Here is a 6080-nt window from a genome sequence, read left to right as displayed (position 1 = left end):
CACCCTTCAAAGCAGCCATTTTCTCCCTGGGAACTGATCTCTGTTGTTTGGAGATCAGTTGTTATTCCGGATGGTCACCAATGCTCCACCTGGAGGTTGGCAACCCTGATTTTATTTATTATTTAAAACATTTATATCCTGCCTTCAAAGCAGCTTACAACAATAGTTCGAACATTTTCAGTTAAAACCAAAATAAAATAACTACCTCAAACTCTCTCTCCTTAAAAGTTGCTTGCCATTCAAACCCCCTCAAAAGCTGTGGCAATAGGGTTGCCAGGTCCCTCTTTGCCACCGACAGGAGGTTTTTGAGGTGGAGCCTGAGGAGTGCAATGTTTGGGGAGGGGAGAGATGTCAATGCCGTAAAGTCCAATTGCCAAAATGGCCATTTTCTCCAGGTGAACTGATCTCTATTGGCTGGAGATCAGTTGTAATAGCAGGAGATCTCCAGCTAGTACCTGGAGGTTGGCAACCTTACATGGCAAACCAGCAGGCCTTGCCATGCCTCCTGAAGTTCTCCAGGGAGAACCCCTTCCCCATCTCTTCAGGGAGCCCCTTCCGCAGGGCTGGAGCCATGATGGAAAAGGCCCAGGCTCTGGTCAATGCCAGACAGACTACCCTAAGTGGTAGAATAATTCCCAACCCTCTTTCTGTTTCAAGGTATTTTAGGGATGACTGTATGGAAATCTTTCTTAAACCTCTCCAAACAATGGCTTGGACCCAGTGCAGAGTTTCCAGAAGAAGAATTTCTGCCTATGGTGTGAAACTTTCTCACCTCCTGCTGTATCCTGCAGCTGCCAGTCCTGGGGGTCCCTTCTTCCCCAAGAGCAGCATTTTGGGCTACAGCAGGAAGGAGAGAGGCAAGAAAATAGCAATTTGCTGGCAGAAAATGTTCTGCCTATGAAAACACCATGCAGGATCCAAGCTACTGACAGTAAAACATATCGTGATCCTTTTATTTATAGTCTATGCCATCCTTCCACATGTAACTACTGAAGCACACAGTGTCCATCTTCTCTTAAGAAATTCTAAAGCCATCTAAATTAACTTAGTACAGGGCATGGTCTGCTTATGAACAGGGAAGCAAAGGCCTCATAATTCATGGCCGTTGGATTCTATCACCTGCTTCTTTATTTATTCATGAAAAAAATTAAAACAAAATTCTTAGACTAAACATGGGAGTCTTCTCTCATAAATTGTTGATATGGGAGACAGGAACACCAAGGCTGTTTTAATTGACGCTTTTGCTAGGCTACCTCCTTTCTTTGTCAAGGTTCACCTTCTAAGCATACTCAGCATTGTGGACTATGCAGTTCTGTGTTTTAATTAAAAGTGATCCTGTCAGAGAGTTAGCTGACTTTTGACACCGAGCAGTTTATACAAGTGAGGAAATGGTATCCGGGAAATTTCTGCTGCATACACATGTTTGTGTATGTGTCTGAACATCCTAACAACAACATTTTAAAAATTTTATTGCCCATTCAAAAGCAGCGTATTAATTTTGTTACTTTATAAATAAACTATAAAGAAAGAGAGCCAATGGCTGACCCACTTCCCAGGGAAAGCATGAACCTCTCCCTGAATCCTCTCACAGTGCATCTTGATTGGGCCGTGAAATCATCGCGGATGATCTCATAACACTTTCTTTTTTAAAAAAACTTTGTCGCTTCAGCTACAGTGCAGGCCAACTTATTTGATTCGTATTTAATTTTCCCATCTCATCATTCTAAGCCTTTCAAACTTTAATTAAAAACAAATTATATATCCTGTTACACTGACATCACCGTTTCCCTCCCCTCCTTCTAGCGCTGTGCTGTGTCAGCACACTTTGCCCTTACACTGACAGTTCCAATTCAGCCCAGTGGCAAGACAGGCTAAATGGCAAGGACAGTAATAATAGGCCTTTATAAAGTAAATAAATTCATTCAATGGAGCTCCAGTTTTCTGTTGAAAGAACGAAACCACCTCTGTTTTTGAATGGGTTTGGGAAAAGCTATCAAGTGTTCTGACCCATCTTTCGCTCTCTCCAGTCTGCTTCAAATCCCATTATATAGCTCTGAGTGTGTCACTGGACAGTGTCTGGATTAGAAATAAGTAGACTATGCATAAAGAGACAAATGGGATAATTACAGTTTTATAATAAACAAACAGGAAGGTGTGCAAATGCAAGTTGCATTGGCACTTGCTAAGACCTATTGTGTAAATCTTATGTTTGATGCACCAGGTCGATACTGTTATTGTCATTGTTATTTCCACTTTTTTTTAGAATTTAAGAGTCCTCTGGTTACTTTCACAATGTGTTTTGTTTCATTCTAGAATGCTAATTCCATCCATCTCAAAAAGAGCTAATTTTTACAATAATCTATACCATTTGGGATGGTGAAATCTAGTGCTGATTCTAACAGAGAATGCTGTAATTTCTGGGTCAGTTGTGTGTTACTGCATGTAGTCAGGTACATGTTTACCAGAGGCACATGACTCAGTGAATATGATCCTACTGTTCAAAAGAGCCAAGGCTCACAAAATTGACCTCAGAAACCCTGTGTGGAGAAAGTATATTCTGCAGCCTGTCAGAGCTGCTGAATCAGATTTTAAGAATGGATAATGGCAGCTCAAGCAGCTTGCAAGACAAGTGTAGTCTAGGGACCTGCAAAAACAATTTTTGAGAAAAGATTCTCTCTTTGAGTTATAGGGCAACCAGGTGAGGCACCCCAAGAAAGGATTTTTTTTTAAGGCTTGGAAGCAAAGCAGGGCAGATGTTGGTCTGAGACATGCCAGTAGAAGACAATTAGACATGCCAGTAGAATACAAGAGGAGCAAACCAGGAGCAAATTCAAACTGTCTAGGAGGTGGGGAACTGGACATGGAAGCGGTGGACCAAAATAAGGACACAACTTCTAAATAGCATTGCTAATGTCAAGACCTGGAGTTCCCCTGAAATTACAGCTTATCTCCAGACTTCAGCAATCAGCTCCCCTGGAGGAAATGGTGGCACTGGAGAGTGCACTCTATGGAATTAACACCCCAGCTGAGCTCCCTACCCTCTCTAAACGTCACCTTTCCCAGGCACCTCCCTCAAATCTCCAGGAATTTCCTAAACCAGAGTTGACAGTCCTAATAAGGGAGGTAATGGGTACCTGAATAATGATGAGTGTGGCCTGGCCAAAGTAGTAAACGGGGATATGGGTTAATGATGGCAAGGAGTGGGGGCTTTCTTTATAATGTGAAAGGGCCCACTGATAATGTTAATGGAAGTTCCTCTTAATGATCTGATAATCTCTGTGTGCTGGTTTTTGGGATAGACACCATCTCCCCAAATCCTGCCACTGCTCTTCTAGGCTCATCATCTCAAAGCATTCCCAACTAGCATGATTACAGTAGAAAAGAGCAAGATTCCAGTAGCACCTTAAAGACTAACAAAATTTCTGGCAGGGTATGAGCTTTTGTGAGTTGCAGCTCACTTCTTCAGATACCATAATTACGGTGTGTGTAGTTCCTTTCATTCCCTATATACTCATGCTGATGCATCTTAAAGGAAGAGGAAGTAGACCTCAGCCCCAAAAATTAGGTTTAGTGTCTTAAATGGCAGCAGTGAGGTCACAATTACATTCAGAGGTTTAATTTTACTGGGACGTTTCATCATGTAGACCAAAATTTGAACAATACAGAGAAGATCAGCATGGCCAGTGTATAAAGGTGATACATTCAGGAAATATTAGTGCTAGAATACATAATTTTATGCAGCAGTCCCAGGTTCAATTCCTGACATTTCCAGTTAAAAGAATCATTAGTTGATCTCTTAAGGAAATCATTCATAAATCAGGAGTCATCAGTATTTCATTTAGATTCAGCATAACTTACCCTAAAATGCATGAAGCACTTGTCACGAGAAGGAGCTGTTAGATGAAAGGGCCACCCAAAGTGTATCCAATGAAAATCCCAAGCTATGCTCTAGCAATCCTGTACAGTGCATAAGATTGGAGGCCTGCAGCCAATGTTTTGGCTGTTAAATGTCAACACACAATCACCAAGCTGTGGGAGAATCTTTTTCTCACCCCCCCCCTCATTTTTTTGCCATCAAGTCACAGCTGACTTATGGTGACCCCATAGGATTTGCAAGGCAAGAGACTTTCTGAGGTGGTTTGCCATTGCCTGCCTCCCCGTCACAACCCTGGTATTCCTTGGAGGCCCCACCCATTGCATGCTCTTAATGTCACTCATCTTTACATCTTCCACACCTTTTGTCATCTGTCATGTCTATCTCAGTTTTTCATGGATTCTGCATGTTAGTCTTTACATACATCTTCCATTGCTATTTGCCTCACACAGGTCCCATCTCTCTTACTTTCTTGTTGACTGATTCTTTCTCATGATGTCATCCGTTCTCTTTCGCTCTGTTTCCTCTGCTTGTGTGTGTGCCTATTTCTGGTTGTTTCCTCTTCTCTCCTCCCAGGTTTTATTTATTTATTTTCATTTATAATCTTTCTCACTGGGACTCAAGAGGGATTACAGGTATGATAGAACTATTCAGTCAATCAATAAGCTGATTACAAAATACAACATTTGTATGATAACAGTATTTGAATCTAACAGCAAAGATTCATAGTAAAACAACATACCACAGTGGGGCTGGAATTGAACTGGAAGAAAAAAAAAACATTATCCCTAACAGAGGTTACCTCTTCAGCTGATCCATTACATCACAGCAAATTGCTCTGCTCCTCTTCAATAATGTCCCCCTGAACAATTCTGTTTTGCACATTTTGCATAATGATAGATGTGTGTGTGTGTGGGGGGGCTTCCTAACAGCCTCAAGTAGACCATACCATAATGTGGGAACTGCCACAAAGAATGTGCATGAACGGGCAGTAGCTGATTTTACCTGTGTGCATCTTCAGAAAGCTTTGCTTTGATGAGCAAAGCTGTCACAGTGGAACATAGCAGGAGAGGTGTTCCTGCAGGTATGTGGGTTCAGTGACATGAAGGGCTTTGTAGGTGGTTGTTAGAACCTTGGATTGAGCCCAGTGTACCTGATTGGCAACAAGTGAAGTGTCTGCAGAGTGGGAGTGACATGAAGATTCCACACAGCATTCAATAGTAGCTGGGCTGTGGCATTCTGTACCAACTAGAGTTTCAGAATTGTCTTTGAGGGCAGACCCATGTAAACTGCATTACAGTAGTCTAGCCACAATGTAACCATATATTGGATCCATGTGGCCAGGTCAGCCAAGTCAAAGTGGGGCCATCTTTCAAGCTAAATGTGGTTGGTAGAACAACTTTTTTGCAGCTGCTTTTTCAAGCAAAAAGCTGGATCCAAAATCACACCCAGGTAGGGTTGCCAGTTCTGGGTTGGGAAATACCTGGAGATTTTTGGGGCGGAGCCTGAGGAGGGCGGGGTTTGGGAAGGGGAGGGAGTTCAGTGCCATAGAGTCCAATTGCCAAAGCGACCATTTTCTCCAGGTGAACTGATCTCTGTTGGCTGGAGAACAGTTGTAATAGCGGGAGATCTCCAGCTAGTACCTGGAGATTATATCCAAACAAAAACAACCTACTATATTCTTTGCAAAAGCTTCTATTTCATATGTCATGCACCTTCATTATACACAATATGCTAACTCTATGATTATTCTATCTCTACATACAAAATATCCCACCTATGTGCTATATAACATAAATTCTACATACAACTCAATAAATACATTTCATAAAGACATCTCAAAGTTGGAGGGTACAGTCTCCATGTGTAACAAGTGCATACAGATAAAACATCAGTGTTTATGGACACTTACCTTAACAAGAAATAGCGATATGTCGCATGGACTTCACTTTGTAGAATTTATGTTATATAGCACATAGGTGGGATATTTTGTATATGTGTGAGTGTGTAAAGTGCCGTCAAGTCACAGCTGACTCATGGCGACCCCTTTTGGGGTTTTCATGGCAAGAGACTAACAGAGGTGGTTTGCCAGTGCCTTCCTCACAGCAATCCTGGACTTCCTTGGTGGTCTCCCACCCAAATACTAACCAGGGCTGACCCTGCTTAGCTTCTGAGATCGAGATAGAATAATCATGGAGTTAGCATA

At 42.0% G+C, this 6080-nt stretch overlaps 1 non-coding gene across 1 annotated transcript; it reads left to right on the top strand.

Moving 5' to 3' along the window:
- The first annotated feature begins 3628 nt into the window (after positions 1 to 3628).
- LOC130478482 (U6 spliceosomal RNA) lies at positions 3629 to 3735 on the top strand. The gene has a single exon (XR_008933344.1). It is a non-coding gene; the product is annotated as a U6 spliceosomal RNA (small nuclear RNA).
- Positions 3736 to 6080: the final 2345 nt, after the last annotated feature.

The sequence above is a fragment of the Euleptes europaea genome, chromosome 5 (assembly GCF_029931775.1).
Source record: "Euleptes europaea isolate rEulEur1 chromosome 5, rEulEur1.hap1, whole genome shotgun sequence".
NCBI lineage: Eukaryota > Metazoa > Chordata > Lepidosauria > Squamata > Sphaerodactylidae > Euleptes > Euleptes europaea.
The sequence above is the reverse complement of the archived record's forward strand: the minus strand, read 5'-3'. Positions and strand labels throughout refer to the sequence as shown.